This window comes from Notolepis coatsorum, assembly GCF_963971535.1.
Source record: "Notolepis coatsorum genome assembly, chromosome: 3".
NCBI classification, from domain to species: domain Eukaryota; kingdom Metazoa; phylum Chordata; class Actinopteri; order Aulopiformes; family Paralepididae; genus Notolepis; species Notolepis coatsorum.
Window position 1 is genome coordinate 188,789,498 of NC_140167.1, and position 20,847 is coordinate 188,810,344.

At 46.7% G+C, this 20,847-nt stretch overlaps 1 protein-coding gene across 1 annotated transcript in view; it reads right to left on the reverse strand.

The window, feature by feature from the left end:
• Positions 1 to 20,847, reverse strand: part of fgf14 (fibroblast growth factor 14) — a gene marked incomplete at both ends in the record, with an annotated part of 375,117 nt that overhangs the window by 78,873 nt on the left and 275,397 nt on the right.

Genomic DNA, 20,847 nt, shown 5'->3' on the forward strand with positions numbered 1-20,847 from the left:
GAGCTACAAGGTATGTTGATCTAGAACTATGAGGTCTATTGATCTGGAACTACAAGGTATATTGATCTAGAACTACAAGGTATATTGATCTGGAACTACGAGGTCTGTTGATTTGGAACTACAAGGTATATTGATCTGGAACTACGAGGTCTATTGATCTAGAACTACAAGGTGTATTGATCTGGAACTACAGGGTATGTTGAACTGGAACTACAAGGTATATTGATCTAGAGCTACAATGTCTGTTGATCTAGAACTACAAGGTATATTGATCTAGAACTATGAGGTATATTGATCTGGAACTACAAGGTATATTGATCTAGAACTACAAGGTATATTGATCTGGAACTACAAGGTATGTTGATCTGGAACTACAAAGTATATTGATCTAGAGCTACAAGGTATGTTGATCTAGAACTACAAGGTATATTGATCTAGAACTACGAGGTATATTGATCTGGAACTACAAGGTATATTGATCTAGAACTACGAGGTATATTGATCTGGAACTACAAGGTATGTTGATCTAGAGCTACAAGGTATATTGATCTAGAGCTACAAGGTCTGTTGATCTGGAACTACAAGGTCTGTTGATCTGGAACTACAAGGTATATTGATCTGGAACTACAATGTCTGTTGATCTAGAACTACAAGGTATATTGATCTAGAACTACAAGGTATGTTGATCTAGAACTACAATGTGTATTGATCTAGAACTACAAGGTATGTTGATCTGGAACTACGAGGTATGTTGATCTAGAACTACAAGGTATGTTGATCTAGAACTACAATATATATTGATCTATAACTACAAGGTATATTGATCTGGAACTACGATGTATATTGATCTAGAACTATGATGTCTATTGGTCTGGAACTACAAGGTATATTGATCTGTAACTACAAGGTATATTGATCTGGAACTACAATGTATATTGTTCTGGAACTACAATGTCTGTTGATCTAGAGCTACAAGGTATAATGATTTGGAACTACGAGGTCTGTTGATCTGGAACTACAAGGTATATTGATCTGGAACTACAAGGTCTGTTGATCTAGAGCTACAATGTATAATGATCTGGAACTACGAGGTCTGTTGATCTAGAGCTACAATGTCTATTGATCTAGAGCTACAAGGTATGTAGATCTAGAACTACAATGGCTGTTGATCTGGAACTACAAGGTCTGTTGATCTAGAACTACGAGGTCTATTGATCTGGAACTACAAGATATATTGATCTAGAGCTACAATGTCTGTTGATCTAGAACTACAATGTATATTGATCTAGAACTACAAGGTATATTGATCTGGAACTACGAGATCTGTTGATCTGCAACTACAAGGTATATTGATCTAGAGCTACAATGTCTGTTGATCTAGAGCTACAAGGTCTGTTGATCTGGAACTACAAGGTATATTGATCTAGAGCTACAAGGTCTGTTGATCTAGAACTACGAGGTCTATTGATCTGTAACTACAAGGTATATTGATCTAGAACTACAAGGTATATTGATCTGGAACTACGAGGTCTGTTGATCTGGAACTACAAGGTATATTGATCTGGAACTATGAGGTCTATTGATCTAGAACTACAAGGTATATTGATCTGGAACTACAAGGTCTGTTGATCTGGAACTACAAGGTATATTGATCTGGAACTACGAGGTCTGTTGATCTGGAACTACAAGGTATATTGATCTGGAACTACAATGTATATTGATCTGGAACTACAAGGTATATGATCTGGAACTACAAGGTCTGTTGATCTGGAACTACAATGTATATTGATCTGGAACTACAAGGTCTGTTGATATGGAACTACAATGTCTGTTGATCTAGAACTACAGGGTATATTGATCTAGAACTACAAGGTATGTTGATCTAGAACTACAAGGTATGTTGATCTGGAACTACAAGGTATATTGATCTAGAAATACAATGTATATTGATCTGGAACTACAAGGTATGTTGATCTAGAACTACAGGGTATATTGATCTAGAACTACACGGTATGTTGATCTATAACTACAAGGTCTGTTGATCTGGAACTACAAGGTCTGTTGATCTGGAACTACAATGTATATTGATCTAGAACTACAAGGTATATGGATCTGGAACTACAAGGTATATTGATCTAGAACTACAAGGTATATTGATCTGGAACGTCAAGGTATATTGATCTAGAACTACAATGTCTATTGATCTAGAGCTACAATGTCTGTTGATCTAGAGCTACAAGGTATATTGATCTAGAACTACAAGATGTATTGATCTAGAACTACAATGTGTATTGATCTATAACTACAAGGTATATTGATCTAGAACTACAAGGTTTATTGATCTGGACTTATAAGGTCTATTGATCTGGAGATGCTAGGTCTATTGATCTGGAACTGCTAGGTCTATTGATCTATAACTACAAGGTATATTGATCTGGAACAACAATGTATATTGATCTAGAACTATGATGTCTATTGATCTGGAACTACAAGGTATATTGATCTGGAACTACAAGGTATATTGATCTGGAACTACAATGTATATTGTTCTGGAACTACAAGGTCTGTTGATCTAGAGCTACAAGGTATAATGATTTGGAACTACGAGGTCTGTTGATCTGGAACTACAAGGTATATTGATCTGGAACTACAAGGTCTGTTGATCTAGAGCTACAATGTATAATGATCTGGAACTACGAGGTCTGTTGATCTAGAGCTACAATGTCTATTGATCTAGAGCTACAAGGTATGTAGATCTAGAACTACAATGGCTGTTGATCTGGAACTACAAGGTATGTTGATCTAGAACTACGAGGTCTATTGATCTGGAACTACAAGATATATTGATCTAGAGCTACAATATCTGTTGATCTAGAACTGCAATGTATATTGATCTAGAACTACAAGGTATATTGATCTGGAACTACGAGGTCTGTTGATCTGGAACTACAAGGTATATTGATCTAGAGCTACAAGGCCTGTTGATCTAGAGCTACAAGGTCTGTTGATCTGGAACTACAAGGTATATTGATCTAGAGCTACAAGGTCTGTTGATCTAGAACTATGATGTCTATTGATCTGTAACTACAAGGTATATTGATCTAGAACTACAAGGTATATTGATCTGGAACTACGAGGTCTGTTGATCTGGAACTACAAGGTATATTGATCTGGAACTATGCGGTCTATTGATCTAGAACTACAAGGTATATTGATCTGGAACTACAAGGTCTGTTGATCTGGAACTACAAGGTATATTGATCTGGAACTACGAGGTCTGTTGATCTGGAACTACAAGGTATATTGATCTGGAACTACAAGGTATATTGATCTGGAACTACAAGGTATATTGATCTGGAACTACAAGGTCTGTTGATCTGGAACTACAAGGTATATTGATCTGGAACTACAATGTCTGTTGATCTAGAACTACAGGGTATATTGATCTAGAACTACAAGGTATGTTGATCTAGAACTACACGGTCTGTTGATCTGGAACTACAAGGTATATTGATCTAGAAATACAAGGTATATTGATCTGGAACTACAATGTATGTTGATCTAGAACTACAGGGTATATTGATCTAGAACTACAAGGTATGTTGATCTATAACTACAAGGTCTGTTGATCTGGAACTACAAGGTATGTTGATCTGGAACTACAATGTATATTGATCTAGAACTACACGGTATATGGATCTGGAACTACAAGGTATATTGATCTAGAACTACAAGGTATATTGATCTGGAACTTCAAGGTATATTGATCTAGAACTACAATGTCTATTGATCTAGAGCTACAATGTCTGTTGATCTAGAGCTACAAGGTATATTAATCTAGAACTACAAGATGTATTGATCTAGAACTACAATGTGTATTGATCTATAACTACAAGGTATATTGATCTAGAACTACAAGGTTTATTGATCTGGACTTATACGGTCTATTGATCTGGAGATGCTAGGTCTATTGATCTAGAACTACAAGGTATATTGATCTAGAACTACAAGGTATATTGATCTGGAACTGCTAGGTCTGCTCTGCAACGTGCCACTTTTAGAGAGCGTTCTCGCAGAGGACTTCACCAGGCATGTTTTATACTACAGTAGGACGGGTGTGACCTGCTTTTAAATGTGCTGAAATTAAACTGCCGTCTGTTTTTTATATGAGAGCCATAAACGTGTAACATTCTCCCTGATTCAGAACCTTAGCTCTGCCAGAACGTCCTCTCCTACTCTATCTCCTCTGTGGAAGTACTGTGTGTGTGTGGTTGTACATGCATGTGCAACCATGTGTGTGTGTGTGTGTGTGTGTGTGTGTGTGTGTGTGTGTGTGTGTGTGTGTGTGTGTGTGTGTGTGTGTGTGTGTGTGTGTGTGTGTGTGTGTGTGTGTGTGTGTGTGTGTGTGTGTGTGTGCGTGCGTGCGTGTGTGTGTGCGCGCACTTGTGAGTGTGTCTGTGTATGTGGATGAGTGAAAGGGATGATGCTGCAGGCGGGAGAAGTCCACTGGTCTCTGTGGTCAAGCTGTGGGACGACTTACATGCAAACCACTAGGTACCACGGTAATAGGATTTGCAGGCCACATTAATTCCTACCAGAGAAGGGAAAATACTATTTTCATAATACATAATATATGCGGCTGACACAGTTTAACCAGATGTCTGATTAAACAATGAGTATCATGAATGTTCAGTGCAACACCTTCTTCGCAGGTTCTGCATGATGTGTGATGCTAATAAATACATGCAGCACTTAGAGCGATGTTGTAGTCACCCTAGACACATTTAGTAGAAACACATGCACGCGTAATCAGTCACACACCACACACACACACACTTGGCGGTTGCTATAGTACTCCCTCAGAGCTGTTGTGTGGACTGGCTCTCGTGGTGGAGTGGGCGCCCAAGACCCAGAGCCAGTGAGCGAGGCTTAGTGAAGATTGAGGAGAATGAATTTTCATGATTCACAACCTTTCTGTGAGAACCCTTTCTCCTTTTCTCTCTCTCTCTCTCTCTCTCTCTCTCTCTCTCTCTCTCTCTCTCTCTCTCTCTCTCTCTCTCTCTCTCTCTCTCTCTCTCTCTTTCTCCCCCTCCCTCTCCCCATCCTCCCTCTCTCCATCTATTGATTTTTACAACTGCAGCGGTGAAGCTTGATAAAATGTTACTTTCATTTCATGGGTGGGAAGTAGGAAAGGCCACTAAGGGATCGTTCTGAGGGGAAGGCAGGGAAGTGTGAGAGGATGGCCGGTCGTTATGGTGGCAGGCAGGCTTCAAACGCATGGGGGGGGGGAGGGGGGTTCTGTCACACCGAAAGAAGTTCCATTCCTCACGGCAGCCCACGCTGTCATCCCACACCTCGGGAGACCAGCCGGAACAAGACCTAAATCAGCAACGCTGTAGCCAAGAGACAAGACCTAAATCAGCAACGCTGTAGCCAAGAGACAAGATCTGAACCAGCAACCCTGTAGCCAAGAGACAAGACCTAAATCAGCAACGCTGTAGCCAAGAGACAAGACCTAAATCAGCAACCCTGTAGCCAAGAGACAAGATCTGAACCAGCAACCATGTAGCCAAGAGACAAGACCTAAATCAGCAACCCTGTAGCCAAGAGACAAGATCTGAACCAGCAACCCTGTAGCCAAGAGACAAGATCTGAACCAGCAACCCTGTAGCCAAGAGACAAGACCTAAATCAGCAACCCTGTACCCAAGAGACAATATTTGAACCAGCAAACCTGTAGCCAAGAGACAAGACCAAATTACTAGTACTGTAGTCAACAGTAACAAATTAATTTACTCATTACTCAAGAGTAACTCAATTACTTTTCTTCACTCTCTAGCAGCAACAGGTTTTGCACTATAGGAGGCAGAGATTTAGCATGGAGGTCAAGTGTGTGAAGGTGTGTGTGTGTGTTCATGCTAATTGGCTAAAAGGTTTCTTTTTACATTCGTGTCACATCCTAAAACGTCTTTGAGGCACTTCTCACTCAGCGGGGCCAGGAGGTGGGGGTCTGCTGGGACGGCCTGACACTCAACAGCCGGCGGTGCCCTTGCGGTGTCTGGCGCGTCCTCCTCTCTCAGCCAGCGGTGTCTGGCGCGTCCTCCTCTCTCAGCCAGCGCCCTGTAATCCTCACAGTCCGTACAAGAACGGCAATGTGACAGAAAACGGGAACCAGGCGAGGTGATGCAAACGAGCAGCAGGGACTCCATAAGAAAAGAGGGAACGATAACGCAAGCAACAACCACTTTGTTAGATCAGTGACTGTAGTGAACACAGGAGAAATGACTATAGTAATGCCTTCTACAGCATATTCTTAGAGCAAGCTCAGATGATTCCAGTAAAGCATTGCTACCAACACTGGTAATAAAACACGATACCTTCCAACTGCTCTGATATTTCCTGTGATTTTCACAGCTCTCGGCCAGAGGAGCCGCCTGCCAAGAGACCAGCTCTGGCGAGAGTTTGTCCAATTGACCAATCGATCTAACAACCCAACTTCGTTTGCCAGAGGGAAGCAACAGTCGCGATTGGTGGGTCAAGGACAGAGGGCGGGGCTTGAGATGGGCCCATCCACTGTTTGGTTGCCGAGGACTACTCGAGGCTCTGAGCCCTTGTCCCAAACGCTGCTAATTTGCACGTTACATTGCACTTGAGGCAACAAGCACCAAGTGCGCCATTTGTAATTTGCGTGGTGCTTGACATTTACACACTGGAAAATGCAATTATGGCCGGCATTAGGGTTATAAATACAAAGAACAGGCCGGATGTGTCTGATGGCTGTGTATCCAGAGGGACGGGAGAATGATGCCATAATGTAAGCACTTGCACTCGCTGAGCTAGAAGGTCTCGCTGACAAACACATGCACAGAGAGAGAGTGCTTCTTGCTCTCACTCTTTTTCTGTATCTCTGTTCTCCCTTCAAAATAGTTCTTGTTCATTCACCAACAGACAGAGAGATAGACAGACAGACAGACAGACAGACAGACAGACAGACAGACAGACAGACAGACAGACAGACAGACAGACAGACAGACAGACAGACAGACAGACAGACAGACAGACAGACAGACAGACAGACAGACAGACAGACAGACAGACAGACAGACAGACAGACAGACAGACAGACAGACAGACAGACAGACAGACAGACAGACAGACAGACAGACGCACATACAGATGCACATACACATGCGCAGATTGCGCACACAAGTAGTGGGTATTATAGAAAGTATAAAGTCTTATTGTTTTATATTATGTATGTATTATTTGACGTGCAATATTGTGTGTTCATGTTGTTAATGTGTTAATTGTTTTATTTGGATGAACACAGAAAGGTAAGGTTTGGTTGGTGATGTCACTTCCGTTACACGACCTGTAGCTCCTTGCTCATCCATTACACCTTTGGACTTGAAGCCAGAATGTCCTTTCCATCTCCCCTTACAGGTAAGGATAAGGGTGATAATATGTTTAACTGTGTACATCTGTTTTCTATGCTAAAATGAACATGCTAATGTTAAAATATCCAAGTAATTTTAGCGAGTCAAACGTCAAGTGAAGCGTTAACGTGGCGGTCCGGTTGTAGCATGCTTGCTGGCTTGGGTCACTCTGGCAGAGAACGTGATTAGCGCGACCGGCGCCGCTCAGTGAGAACGCAGGGTTTTTTGTGTATACTTTCTGAATTGTATCGCATGGTTAAAAATACCAATGGAAATACAGTTTAAGAAATGTAGTTTCTGTTAAATGTAGGTGCATGACTATATTCTACATACACTTTTCAAATTGTGTAGTTTTCTAAGGGGACAATGCACATTTGTTTGATGTAATCTATTTGTCTGTCATGCTAGCTGTTAAAGGAACAGTGCACATATTTTCTGTTTGGCTTTGGAAGTGTGGTACAAATATTTGTTTATTGTGAAAGTGGGCAAACATGTAATGTGTGTATATATATATATATATATATATATATATATATATATATATATATATATATATATATATATATATATATATATATATATATATATATATATATATATATATATATATATATTTTGGACTTGAAGCCAGCAACACCGTGTCCGCTTCACTCCCCTTACAGGGCCCCGTTCCCCGTACCTGGATAACTGAGTTAGCCGGATAACTTTCGGTCAAGCCTGACTTAAGCCGGACCTTCCCATTCCCCGACGCGCGATTGTCTAAATCACCATGACAACAGATCAAAAAGTTTGAGCCTGGTCGAGAGCAGGGTTAAGTTCAAGTTAGCCGGATGAACCATGGCCACGCCCCCGCAAAGAAGTGACAGCTTGTTTCCTGAAATGATTCTCACAGTCTAGGATCTGCATTATACCATTCTGAATTACGTTTCTGTGCTTCGTTTTCCTAGAGGGGGCTTTTGAAATGTATAATAATAGAACTAAATGCTGATAATAAATCATATTGAGCCTATAGATTTACTTTGTCCTAAATAAAATAATGCACGTCATATACGGCGCTCGGAGTCGCGATACACGCTGCATGTGGTTATTTTAATAACGGCTCATTGCAAATGTGAATCCCGCGGGGATATTTTTAATGAATGAAACCTATCGGCCGTTTGGCTCTGATTAGTTTCATATATTAATCTCCGCTGTAGATTTGCTTAACGGAGCGCCGGATTGTGTTTCATTCAAGCATAAAATTGAAGTGTCTATGCGGGGATTGTGGTTTTTGTGTGATATTGTAACTGGGATTAAAATGTCTGATGAGATGCGCTGTTTGACGGATTTGAGAAATTGAATGAGCCGTTGACGTCACATTAATGCATTTGAGAATAAAGAGATAGAACTTCATTTTTTGGTAAGAAAAATATTCTAAACACGGGTCTCTCGTCCATTAATGCATAAACAATGAGTATATCAGGTCTGGCACAGTGGCGCAGCGGCTAGTGCTGAATCCTGGCAACCGGGCGACCGGTGTTCGAAACCCCGCTTTTCCAATATAATTTTTTTGGAATATAATATTAATGATTATACGCAAAAGTAGCCTAGTTTTAAGTTAAAATATTATAAATCTACATGCATTGAGGATGTCATTCTTTATATAGCTCTCAACGTGCACCAAATTGAATTATTCCTACATTGCAAAAAGAAGGAAAGGACTAGGAGAAGTGGGATTCGAACCCGGGCCGCCTGTGTGAAAGTCAAAAGCAGAAGCCATTACACCACAGTGTAGATAAGTAAAAGATCCACCATACATCAATCAATGGGTAAGAGAGCCGTATCCTTATTCTGCATAACAGTTTAACTAATTATTTTCGCTAGCAAGATCTCATTTGATTATCCATTCCATAAACCTACTGCCAGCAGGCAAGTTTAAAGAAATATAATCTGATTGATTGGGGTAATGAGGGACTTAAAATTAGCCTATAGATAACGCATTTAACTTGTCGGCGAGGCGATTGAGCCGTACTGCAACCTGTTAATAAAGTTTTAAATCAATTAATCAATCAATGCCATTAGAAAATCAGGATCTCTGCTATCGATACGTGATGGCTTTTCAACTGAAGCGGCCGCGCGCACTTACCCTGGGTCTCAAGTCTGGTTTGAGTTAACAAGACTGAATCCACCTTCGAGGAACAGGAAAATCCCGGCTTCAAACATCGGGTTAACTGAATCTGGATAATGGGACTCTTGATCGACTTAGTTGAACCAGGTACGGGGAATAGGGCCCAGGGGCGTAACCACACACACACACACACACACACACACACACACACACACACACACACACACACACACACACACACACACACACACACACACACACACACACACACACACACACACACACACACACACACACACACACACACACACACACACATGAATGCACGTAAAAATAAAAAATAATTTTAATAGAGGAGCTCTGAATGTAATTAATTTGAGTGGCCTGAGTCTAGACAGTAGCCTTGAGACATGTTTTGCAGAGTACAGTATAATACTGTAGCCAGCCTTTCAAATGGCAGCTTATTTTGCTCAGGTGTTTCTGAACAGGGAGACAAAAGAACTAGTGCACTGCAACCTTGCCCAGGCCCGACGGGGCCCGGCCCGGCCCGGCGGGTTCGGGCTGGGTAGGGCTTTTTTTTAAATAAATAATTCTGGCTCGGCCGGGCCCGGGCACCGCCGTTTTTTTATTTTTTATTTTTTTTCATATAACTAGGGTTATAGGATAACCTTCGTTTTTAAGATTCGTTTTCTCTTTTGCGCCAGAGAAACATTTGGATGTAATTACCGCAGCGCGCAGGGAGAACTCAGGGGACAAGTTCAACTCGATTGGTTGTGTTGGAATATAGCCAGTTGGCGAACGTTTTAATTTGTTCTTGGGATGTATGTAGCTGGTTGGCGAAGTTTTGTTAACGGTGTTCAACTCGTTGCTGACGTCGTGGTGAGCAGGGGAGGAAATTAGGCCACTTTACTCGCCAATTGCGAGTATTTTTTACGTTTGGCGAGTAATTCATGAAGAGCACTCGCCAGTCTGGCGAGTACTAGTAATTACAAAACAAAACAAAAAAATCATTCTGCAATCTGCTGATTCGCTCACTGACACAAACCGAACTCTGACTCCCCCCTTGATTCCTCCCATTTGCGCCACATAATAATCAGACCATAACCAATGAACATCATCGTTGTACAGATGCGCTCTAAGCTCCTCCAATGAACACTCGTTTTCTAGAAGATGACGCCCATCTAGGGGAAGTGGACATACCACTGCGCGCAGACCTACTAACTCCTGCCACCGGCAGCCGGCTTGACAACGTAGACAAACTTACAAAAACACATGAGTGGATGAAAATAATTGCATGTAGAGTCGTCGCTTTCGGATATCGGTGCGGTCTGACATGGGGGCGAACAACAGCACGCGACGCGTCTCCTTCGAGTCGGATGAGAATGACAGTCAACCAGCATTAGCCGGCTAGCTACCTAGCATGTAACAAGCTACCATAACGCGCATTCAACATAGTGGACGACTATACTGAGCGGCTTTGCTTAAATGCAGCCGAGTGACATTTTATTATTACCGGGTTTCCCAGCATATCACCACTCGCCCATATGCCCTTCACAACGGTGATGTTGTCATATTTGGCATTCAGAACACACCTGCTGAACCCCTAGCGTTGTCGATTCGGTTCCAATGTATTGTCATCTTACAGCACAAGTACAGTACAACCAGAATACATTTGGCATACAACCAGAGTGCAAATGTAACAAGTCAAGTTCAAGTTGTTTTATTTAGCTATTACATTACAGTGAAATGCTTGGTTCTTTCACTGCCCAACCCAGTATTGATTGATTGATTGAAAACTTTATTAACAGATTGCAGAATGGGTACAATACAGTACAGCTCAATACACACAATTGTTAAGGGGATGCAGACCAGAGAAGGACTTTAGTCTTGTTTACATCAGGGTCCCCCATTTCAGTCCTGTTTGCTTAATGCCTTGTCCACTTCCTCCACACTCCAATATGTTATGATGAATTAAAAATGGGGGACCCTGATGTAAACAAGACGAAAGTCTTTCTCTGGTCTGCATCCCCTTAACAATTGTATGTATTGAACTGTACTGTACCCATTCTGCAATCTGTTAAGAAACTTTTCAATCAATCAATCCCTTCAACCCTGCTCCTGTCAAACCTGCTCTTTCCATTCCCTCCATCATGTCCCCCCTTTCTGATGAATATTTCCTGCACTTAAGAGTCAGACACACATTCCTAGTAGTTGAGCTGTGATGAATGAAAACTTTATTTAACAGATTGCAGAATGGGTACAGTACAGTACGGCTCAATACATGCAATTGTTAAGGGGATGCAGACCAGAGAAAGACTTTCGTCTTGTTTACATCAGGGTCCCCCATTTTCAATTCATTTTCAATTCATCATTCAGTATAACCTAGACCAGCCCAACCCAGCATCTTTCACTGCCCAGTTCAGCCCAACCCAGTCCAGAATAGTTCCCTCTTTCATGTTAATATGTGATTTAATGATGTAATATTTTGAAGAGTAGTGACAGTGTGATTAATTTACTATGATTGAAAATCAATTTAGACGAAGACGTACAAAGAAGTAATTATCACAATTAGCGATTTTTTTTGTCTGGTAAAAAATCTATTTGGCTGGTAAAAAAAATCAGATACCCGCCAGTTGGCTGGTAAGCCAAAAAGTTAGTTTCCTCCCCTGGTGGTGAGTGATGTTTATTATTTGCTGGGTCGCTACCTGTTTTGTTGTGCTTTTCATAATGTTGCTCTGCTCGAAATCTGATTTCTGAGTAGGCTATTGTGTGTCGTGTGTGTGTGTCTGTGTGTGTGTGTCAAAGAAGATTCTATAGCCTTCAATACGTTTTACGAGGCTGATGTGTGAGTCAGTCTATAAGCGAGCACTGGGAGAGACGGCATTCTAATAAGACCGAAACAGGCTATGTAAATGCTTCTTAGTTTTGTTTATTTATTACGTTCATATAAAACCGTGTTTCGAATATTTAAAACAAATACAAAATTTTTTTATATTTTAATAATAATAATAATAATTTTTTTCGGGTTTTCACGCGGGCTAGGGCTTAAAATATTATTTACAGTCAGGCTTATTTTCGGGCAGGGCCTGAAGTTCACAGGCTCGGGCAGGGCTCGGGCTTTATTTCAAGGCCCTTGCAGACCACTAAAAGGAACCTCCTGGTTAGATTCTGAACGCTGTGACCTTACCAGGGTCTCATCAGATTGGATGAAAATCACAGCCAATCAAAGGCCAGAGAAGTGGGCGAGGTCACAGGTGAAAGGCGAAGGAGCCGGTAAATAATACTGAACCTCGCTCCGGATACAAACGACCTTTCGGAATGGATCGCTACAGTATATTATGGGGGGCGTACATAAAAAAGCCAACGCCTTCATGGATGAAGGGTTAATGCCTACAACCTGTTCTGGACTGTCTGCCGGCTTTAAAAAGACAGAGCATTAGTGCTGATTCATCATTATGAATGTTTCCAGGCCTGCAGCAATTGCTCAAGCGAAGCACTAACACACAGTCAGCTAATCTCCAAGACATGTTGTTGAATCATGCCCCGGGATGTAGTGCAGGGTACACTCACCTGCACTCACTTGACCCACCTTTATGAGGGCTGTACCTCCCTCTGTAGCTCAGGAGGAGATCTAGCCCTCTGTAGCTCAGGAGGAGATCTAGCCTGGAGCTGTACCTCCCTCTGTAGCTCAGGAGGAGATCTAGCCCTCTGTAGCTCAGGAGGAGATCTAGCCCTCTGTAGCTCAGGAGTCAAGTCAAGAGTTTTAATTGTCACGGCATACAGGTATACAATGAAATGCGGCTGGTCTTGCCCGCGACGATGTGCAATACAGTGGTACAACATATAATAGAATCCAATAAAAATACAGTGGTACAACATATTAAAGAATCCAATAACAACAACAGTGCAATAAACAGGTACATGGTGTGCCATCTCGGTATCTGTACATAGTATTTACAGAGCATATAGGACATGCTAGGTAGCTTTAGTAGTGCAATACACTGTTCCTGATGTTATACTAATTTAAAGTGGCCTTTCCTCTGGCCATAAGTGTGCGTGTGTGCGGCATGAGTGTTAAAGTGGCTGCTAGTGTGTGAGCGTGCTCAGCGTGCGTGTCGTGTATGTGCTTGTGTGTGCTTGTGTGTGGATAGTTCAGTTTCTGTGTCTCTCAATGTTCATTGTTCAAGGCTCTGATGGCCTGGGGGAAGAAGCTTAGCCTAAGCCTCTCCGTCCTAGTAGCTGGGGTTCGCAGGCGTCTGCCTGACCTCAGCAGCTGGAACAGGCTGTTATTGGGGTGGTGGGGGTCTTTCATTATCCTGCAGGCTCTGGATTTGCACCTCTTGTTGTATAGAGCCTGCAGGGGAGGTAGCGCAATACCCGTGGTACGCTCGGCTGAGCGCACCACTCTCTGTAGGGCCTTCTTGTCCTGTGCCGTGCTGTTCCCATACCAGGCAGTGATGTTTCCGGTCAAGATGCTCTCTACAGCTCCTGAGTAGAATACTCTGAACTTCCTTAACTGTCTCAGGTGGTAGAGGCGCTGCTTCGCTTTCTTTACTACTGTGTCTATGTGTGTTGACCATGTCAGATCCTCTGAGATGTGGACCCCCAGGTACTTGAAGCTGCTCACCCTGTCCACGGTAGCCCCGTTAATCATCAGTGGTGTGTGTGTCTCCTGCTGTCCTCTCCTATAATCCACGATCAGCTCCTTGGAGATCTAGCATGGAGCTGTACCTCCCTCTGTAGCTCAGGAAGAGATCTAGCCCTCTGTAGCCCAGGAGGAGATCCAACATGGAGCCGTATCTTCCTCTGTAGCTCGAAGTCACAGTGCACTGATCACGAGGGGCGTGGCGGTGGTATCGGCAGAAAGCCTATCGGCCGGCGAACACGACGCAACCGATTTGAATAGATTAGGAGTCCCTCATGGAGATGAGATTGTCCCTTAAAGGTAATCACAGAGAGGAGCTGGGATCAATAATCACGCAGCTGGAGTCAGACGTGGTCTTGGATGAATGGGATCCATCATGGGTTTTACACAAAGGCAGCCGCCTGGGTGTGACTCCTCCTGGGTGACTTGATGCCCTCACAGAATGGAAACCCGTTTACTAATGCACAAATATAGTGAGCACAAATATAAAAAAAACGCATCGCTTTGAAACTGTTCATGTTTGCTTTGAGGCTTTTGTCCCAGCGTTCGTGAAGAAGGAGTCAACCAATGGCCCTGTGTGTAACTGCAAGAACTGATTTGATTGGTTTGATTACATAATGCTCTGCGTTGCTCAAAATGGAATGGTCTGAACAAAAGGTAATGAAATGGGGGGCTGCAGAAAGCAGAGCTTGTCTGTATGCTACACCGATTGTATTGACCATGGCAGGGCTTTCCCTGGCAGACAAGCCTAGGAGTTCCCCCCCCCCCCCCCTCTCTCTCTCTCTATCTCTCTATCTCGCTCTCTCTTTCTGTTATGGTTTGACACCGACCCCAAACGCAACGACACAAGAGAGTAGGATTCAGAGTTGCCAAAAACAAGGGCTTGTTTATTAAGACTAAATAAACAGCACAGGCTGGGAAGAGTTCAAACAAAGACTGGAATACAAGCAAGGATGAATGTTGCTGCTCTGCAGCTTCTCCCGGGATGGTAGTCAGGGGAAGCAGACGCTGACGTCAGAGCCGCTCTGCAGACTTCTCTCGGCAGAATCTCCGAGGTGGTTGCGGGACCGAGAGAGAGAGAGGGAGCGAGTTAACTCAGGGTGCAGGTGGAACAGAGCAGGTGAACAGGAGAGGTGACTTGTACCCGAAAACAGAGTTATCCAAGTGACAGAATCTTCGGTGTAAATACACACTGTGAGTAACGTTCCAAACACAATCCCAAGTGATAGATATCTTCGGTGCAAAATAAACACTGTGAGCGAAGTCCCAAAATACAAATCCAATGTGATAATATCTTCGGTGTGTAAACACACAGTGGGAGATGTTAGGCCAAAATATTATCCCAATGAAACAATCCAAAAAAGGCTAAACGCTGGGTGAGTGACTGTCTGATAAAAAGCTGGAAATCTTCAGTGTTATATAAACACACGAAAAACGGAATTGGATCAAAGACAGTCATAAAAAACTCACCCAGGCGTTGTGCGTAAAGAGCGTTGGAACAGAATGGAGCGAGCGCGTCGCCTCGGGGAAAGGGTGTCCAAGAGGAATGCTTCTTGAATATCCTGGAGGCAAAGCACAGGGAAACAACAGCAGGCAGCAGGAACGGCGAATGCAACAGAAATATCAAAACGATCCAACAAAACTTGAATTGGGAAACGGGGTATAAATAATACGGGAATGCTTAATTGACAAGCAGTGACAGCTGAGGGATGTGATTGATAAGCGTGTGGACGGGGGAGAACCAATCAACGACGTCTCTGGGAAGAAGCGTGTGAATAGGGGAATGAAATGATTAACAGAAAACAAATGGAAAACAGAGCGAGTAGGCTTAAAGGAACAGAGCGAGTAAGTGAGCAAAGGACAAAAACCTCACAGTACCCCCCCCTCCACGGGAGCCACCCGGCGACCAGGCCGACCCGGCTCGTCAGGATGGGCACGATGAAAGTCAGTGATCAAGCCGGGATCCACGATGAGCTGCCGGGAGACCCAGCTACGCTCCTCAGGGCCGTAACCCTCCCAGTCCACCAGGTATTGGAACCCCCGGCCCCGCCGACGAACGCCCATCAACCGGCGGACCTGCCACTGGGGGTGACCGTCCACCAACACGGGAGGCGGAGGATCAGGAGCTGGAGGCATAAGGGGACTGAGGGAGACGGGCTTAACCCGGGAGACATGGAACACAGGGTGAATGTGCATGGACGCAGGAAGTTTCAGGCGCAGGGCCGCCGGACTGAGTACCTTCAGGACCTCGAAAGGTCCGACGAAACGGGGGTTGAGCTTCTTGGCCGAGGACCGAAGCGGGAGGTCCTTTGCGGAGAGCCACACCCTCTGCCCAGGGAGGTAAGTCGGCGCAGGAACCCGGCGCCGGTCGGCACCACGACAGGCGCGCTCAGATGTCCGGAGCAGCGCGGTCCTGGTGATCTCCCAAACTCGTCGGCAGCGGTCGAGGTGGTCCTGCACGGAGGGAACTGCCACTTCCGCCTCCTGTGCGGGGAAAAGAGGGGGTTGGTAGCCCAGGGAAACCTCAAATGGTGAGAGGCCGGTGGCGGAACTGACCATTGAATTGATGGAGTATTCAACCCAGGGAAGGAAACGGCTCCAGGATGCCGGTCTCTCGGCTGCCACACACCGAAGAGCAGACTCCACGCTCTGGTTCATCCTCTCCGTCTGTCCGTTAGTCTGGGGATGATAACCAGAGGAAAGACTGACCGTCGCCCCCAATCCCTTGCAAAAGGCCCGCCATACCTGGGAGGTGAACTGGGGCCCCCGGTCAGAGACGATGTCCTGGGGAAACCCATGAAGGCGGAACACGTGGTGAGTCAGGAGGTCCGCCGTCTCGGCCGCCGAGGGAAGCTTGGAAAGGGCCACGAGGTGAACCCCCTTGCTGAATCGATCCACCACGGTCAGAAGGCAAGTGTTCCCCTGGGAGGAGGGAAGACCTGTGACGAAGTCTAGCGCCACATGTGACCAGGGACGGCTTGGAACGGGAAGTGGCTGTAAGAGCCCGGAGGGTCCCTGGTGTGAGGCCTTGCTGCGGGCACAGACCGCGCAGGCCAATATGAACTCCTTGACGTCGTTCCGCATGGTGGGCCACCAGAAACGACGAGCCAGGAAGGAGAACGTGCGATGGACGCCAGGGTGGCAGGCGAACCGGCTGGTATGGCCCCAAAGCAGCACCCGGGACCGGACAGAGTCGGGGACGAAGAGACAATGAATCGGAACGTTGCTTGGAGCACGCTGGAAGCGTAGGGCACGTCTAACCACACCCTCGATGCCCAAGGTGATGGCTCCAACCACTCGGGCCTCCGGGAGGATGGGAGAAGGGTCCTCAGAGGGTGGAGCCCCCTTGGAGTGTAACCGGGACAGGGAGTCGGCCTTCGTGTTGCGGGAACCGGGGCGGAAGGTCAGCGAGAAGTCGAACCGACTGAGGAAACTGGCCCATCTCGCCTGCCGACCGTTGAGGCGCCTGGAAGCGCGGATGAACGTCAGGTTCTTGTGGTCCGTCCAGATGGTAAAAGGCTCCTCGGCCCCCTCTAGCCAATGACGCCACTCCTCCAACGCAGCCACGACCGCCAGCAGCTCCCGATTGCCGGTGTCGTAGTTCCTCTCGGCAGGGAGGAAACGACGCGAGTAGAAGGCGCAAGGATGTACCTTCTGGTCCGAAAGAGAACGTTGGGATAGGACAGCGCCCAGTCCTGTATCCGAGGCGTCCACCTCCACAATGAACTGTCTCTTGGGGTCAGGGTGGAGCAGGATAGGGGCGGAAGTGAACCTCTTCTTGAGGGAGCGTAACGCAGCACATGCCGCTGGGGACCAGTCGAACGGCAGAGCGGGGGAGGTCAGCTTGGTATGTTGCTCCGCCACTTGACTGTAGTTCCGGATGAACCTTCGGTAGAAGTTGGCGAACCCGAGGAAACTCTGTAACTCCTTCCGAGTGGTGGGTTCAGGCCAATCCTCCACAGCTTGGATCTTGCGAGGATCCGCTCGGGTCAAGCCCTTCTCAACGATGAAGCCCAGGTAGTCGACGGAGTCGGAGTGGAAATGGCACTTCTCCGCCTTGACGAAGAGCCGATTGTGGAGGAGGCGCTCCAGCACACGGCGGACATGCTGGATGTGTTCCTCGAGGGTCCTGGAGAAGATGAGGATGTCGTCCAGGTACACCACCACGAACACCTCCAGCATGTCACGAAGGACGTCGTTCATGAGTGCCTGGAATACCGCCGGGGCGTTGGTGAGGCCGAACGGCATCACTAGGTACTCGTAGTGGCCCCTGGGGGTCTTGAAGGCGGTCTTCCATTCATCGCCCTCACGGATACGGACAAGATGGTAGGCACTCCGGAGGTCCAGCTTGGTGAAGACGGAGGCCTGGGTCAGTGGCTCGAAGGTGGAGTTCATGAGAGGTAGAGGGTACTTGTTCTTGATGGTGATCTCGTTGAGCTGGCGATAGTCGATGCAGGGTCGCAGGTCCCCATCCTTCTTACCAACAAAGAAGAAACCGGCCGCCACCGGGGAGGAGGAAGGCCGAATGAGTCCTGCTTCCAATGACTCACAGATGTAGAGATCCATCTCCTTCTTCTCCGGAACGGTCAGACTGTAGAGGCGGCTGCCGGGAAGGGGAGCCCCTTGGCGGAGGTCGATGGCGCAGTCATAGGGGCGGTGAGGTGGAAGGGCCTGAGCCCTGGATTTACTGAAAACCTCCAAGAGGTCGTGGTACTCGGGAGGTATGGACGAGAGGTCCGGAGGCGACTCACCAGCGGGCCTCCGGGGCGGGGGACAGGACGCCGCCTGCAGACACAGGGCGTGACAGGAGGAGCTCCAGCCCTTGATGGTACCGGAGGACCAGGCGATGTGGGGCTCGTGCAGCGCGAGCCAGGGCCTACCCAGGACCACCGGGACAAGGGGGGATTGGGTGATGAGGAACTGGCTTCTCTCGACGTGGTTCCCAGCGATGGTCAGCACGACTGGGCCGGTGCGTTGAGAGATGTCGGCCAGGCGGTGTTGGTCCAACGAAAAGATCTCCAAGGGCCTCACAAGGTCCTCAAGTGGAATGTTGGCTCGGGTAGCAAACTCGAAGTCGAGGAAATTCTCGTCTGCCCCAGAGTCGATGAGGGCCTCCACCGTGGCTCGTTGGTCCCCCCAGGCCAGGGTGACGCTCATCAGATGGTCAGGTGGTGCGCGGCTCTGGGAATGGGAAAAACGGCTCACCAGGATTTCCCGGGGTCTCGGCGAGCCTGATCTTTTGGCCGGGTGGGGCAGTCGGCGATTCGGTGTCCCTCCCTTCCGCAGTAGAGGCAGAGACCGGACCTGAGCCTTGCCTCCCGCTCCGCCTGGCTCAGATGAGAGCGTCCCAGCTGCATGGGTTCCTCCTCGCGAACCGAACGGGAGGACCCGCTACCACCAGTTGTGTTGAGGACAGGGCGTCCAGGAGTGACGTCATGCGTCCGGGGAATCCGGGGTACCTCAGGAGGTAACAGTCGGGTCCTCTCGCGCCTTCTCTCCTGGAGGCGTCCGTCGATGCGGATGACGAGGCTAAACAGGTCCTTGAGGGAGTCGGGCACCTCCCGGGTAGCGAGCTGGTCCCGGACTGCGTCACTGAGCCCCCTCAAGAAGGTTAGGCGAAGTGCAGGGTCATTCCATCCACTCTCCACCGCCGCCAGTCGAAACTCCAGGACGTAGTCAATTACCCTGCCGCTCCCCTGTCGGAAGGTCCCCAACCGGGCTCCAGGGTCCAGACCTCGGGCTGGATGGTGGAACACTCTGCGGAGTTCCGCCACGAAGTCTGGATAGGAGAAAACAAAATCTGCATCCATTGCCCAGGAGGAAGTGACCCACTGGGCAGCATGGCCTGAAAGCAAGTTCGTCATATAGGCCACTTGGGACCCTCTAGCAGTAAAACGGCTTGGTTGATGACGGAAAACCAACTCACATTGCATGATGAATGTGGCACACTCCTCGGGATTGCCGTCGAACAGCCGTGGGACGGAGAGACGGGGTTCCCGAGGTGCGGGATCTGCTGGGGCTGCGGGGAATGCTCCTGAAGGATGTGAGGGAAGTAAAGCATTAACGGTGTCGCTCAGCGAGTGAAGCTGAACGAGAATACCAGATTGTTGTCCCGCCAGAGCGGCCAGTGACCCTTGAATAGGCAGGACCTGTTCCCTGAGATCCTGCACCGCAGCCGCAGCCCTCTCTAGTTGGTGGCTGTGATCCTTGGTCAACTCGACTTGAATAGCAAGTGCGGTTCTGACCCTCTCTGTGTCGGCTGGGGTCGTCATTTTGGTTGGATCGTAATGTTATGGTTTGACACCGACCCCAAACGCAACGACACAAGAGAGTAGGATTCAGAGTTGCCAAAAACAAGGGCTTGTTTATTAAGACTAAATAAACAGCACAGACTGGGAAGAGTTCAAACAAAGACTGGAATACAAACAAGGATGAATGTTGCTGCTCTGCAGCTTCTCCCGGGATGGTAGTCAGGGGAAGCAGACGCTGACGTCAGAGCCGCTCTGCAGACTTCTCTCGGCAGAATCTCCGAGGTGGTTGCGGGACCGAGAGAGAGAGAGGGAGCGAGTTAACTCAGGGTGCAGGTGGAACAGAGCAGGTGAACAGGAGAGGTGACTTGTACCCGAAAACAGAGTTATCCAAGTGACAGAATCTTCGGTG